This window comes from Euprymna scolopes, chromosome 17 (assembly GCF_053919585.1).
Source record: "Euprymna scolopes isolate OS-2025 chromosome 17, ASM5391958v1, whole genome shotgun sequence".
Taxonomy (NCBI): domain Eukaryota; kingdom Metazoa; phylum Mollusca; class Cephalopoda; order Sepiida; family Sepiolidae; genus Euprymna; species Euprymna scolopes.
Genome location: NC_136498.1, coordinates 39932728 through 39935416, shown reverse-complemented (window position 1 = coordinate 39935416; position 2689 = coordinate 39932728).

The following is a 2689-nucleotide window of genomic DNA, read 5'->3' as shown; positions in this document are numbered from 1 at the left end:
CATTTTATTCAACACCATGGAGATACTTTGAAAAGATACAGTTCATGACATCTACGGAGAAATAAAGTAGGGCAACCATTTACACGTATGTATAAATCAAATGCAATACTCTTTACTGCTATACATATTTATTTTCATTATATACATATTTATTTAGCTGCCGTTGGCTAGGATGCAATCAGGCGATTTAATAATATTTTTTTGTGTGTGGCTGTTTTTCATTTGGTTAATTTATACAAACAAATAACACATTATATATAATGCGGAAATAAAATTTAATTTGTCCAGTTCAAGTATAAGTTATTCCCTGATTTTGATTTCATTTTTTGGATAAGTTATAAAGTTCGCTATACTATAACGTAACCGGCAGTATAAAAAAATAGACAGAAGGAAGGGACTCGGTTTTCAGGTTAAATAGAATGTTTTCATATTTGGTATTTCCAGCAACACATTTTTCTAAGTATGTAAATATTTTTCTAAATACGTAAATGTGCCTGTATTTTCATCTCTGCTTCGACGCTATCCACCCAGGTCTCGATATTTCTTCTTTAAACCCCACTCTTTTCCGATCAAACGACCTTTTGTCCCTCGTGTGAAGTACTTTCACGCAGCTGGCTTGGTCCCTGGCATATATTTTTGCGGTTGCTGTTGCTCGCAGCGCTCTCGGCTCTGTTGCAATACGTAATGTTGTCAACTCAAGTAAAAGAGCACTGAGTGAAATAAAATGTAACAGAATACTTAATTAAATACGTACGCGTTTTATAATTGCAGAATTATTTACTGAGTTCTAATATCGAATTTATTGTATAATAAATGAATGGAACTTCTATAAAACTACGAAAAATAATATGTATATGTTATTTTCCCCTGTCTCTGCCTCGAAAAAAGGGTATATATATATATATATACATATATATATATATATTTTATAAAGCTCCCCTCTTCGGTAGAGCACTCTCGTAAATTATCTTACTCGCTACTTAATTTAGCTGAAATAATGCGAAGCTCGCAATTTGTTTACAAACAAAACGTTTGAGCCCTCTAAGAGTAGCAGACGGATGTTTATTTAAATACGCATTCGGACAGTTTAATTTCGGCCACCGATTCCGTAGTCAGGATGTAGGACTGCCGACTGTCATCACGACGGTTCTAGGTTCGATCCTCGGCTTGGGAGAGGTGTTAGTCTAGCGCCACTGATGAGTTGTGAAACAACGAAACAGGTCTGTATGTCGATGACTAAAATATATTTTATAAAGCTCCCCTCTTCGGTAGAGCACTCTCGTAAATTATCTTACTCGCTACTTAATTTAGCTGAAATAATGCGAAGCTCGCAATTTGTTTACAAACAAAACGTTTGAGCCCTCTAAGAGTAGCGGACGGATGTTTATTTAAATACGCATTCGCACAGTTTAATTTCGGCCACCGATTCCGTAGTCAGGGGGTAGGACTGCCGACTGTCATCACGACGGTTCTAGGTTCGATCCTCGGCTTGGGAGAGGTGTTAGTCTAGCGGCACTGATGAGTTGTGAAACAACGAAACAGGTCTGTATGTCGATGACTAAAATATATTTTATAAAGCTCCCCTCTTCGGTAGAGCACTCTCGTAAATTATCTTACTCGCTACTTAATTTAGCTGAAATAATGCGAAGCTCGCAATTTGTTTACAAACAAAACGTTTGAGCCCTCTAAGAGTAGCGGACGGATGTTTATTTAAATACGCATTCGGACAGTTTAATTTCGGCCACCGATTCCGTAGTCAGGGGGTAGGACTGCCGACTGTCATCACGACGGTTCTAGGTTCGATCCTCGGCTTGGGAGAGGTGTTAGTCTAGCGGCACTGATCAGTTGTGAAACAACGAAACAGGTCTGTATGTCGATGACTAAAATATGTTTTATATATATATATATATTATATTATTACATTTTCACACAAACAATTCACATTGCCACTTGAATGTAGGGGGCTACCATCAGGGACATAAGCTAAAGGGTACACTGTTGGGAGTTTGGTAGCAAGATGTCGGTTCATTTTACTCTTGAAGTTCTGCATGTATGTATATTTGGGGAAGCAGGAACCCGGAATGGAATTCCAAAGTCTAGCGGTCCTGGGGAAGAAACTACTGGAGTAGAAGGCTCTCTTACATCTAGGGATCTAAACTGTGAAGGGGTGGTATGTTGTTGCTTGTCTGGTTTGTCGGGGGTATTCAGGTCGAGGGGGTACAAGTGCTTGCAGTTCGTCGAAACATTCACTGTTAAAGTATTTGTAGAACAGGCAAGGGAATGCTATATTTCGTTGATGAGGCAGAGGCTTAAGATTAGATGACAGTTCAGGACATATCAAGTTGACGACGCTCTTTTGAACCTTGTCTAGGTGTGAGGGGCTAGTAACAGATGCACCATCAAAGTATGAAAACAATACTTCATACATGCGCGAATGGTGGGCTTATAGAGGGGTATGATACTTTCTGCCGTAGTTGCTTTGTAGCACGATATAGAGAACTTGCTTTTTTCGCAGCAGTCCAGGGAATGCTCTCAATGTAATTGTTCCAACACATGTTTTCTTTGCACATTAGGCCGAGGAGTTTAAAAGATGTACTTTCAGATAAAGAGTATTTTGCCATTGCTAGTGGCGGTAGAGAAGGCTTCTTGTAGTTATTGAAGGAAACAAGTTTATTATGGGGAGCATTGA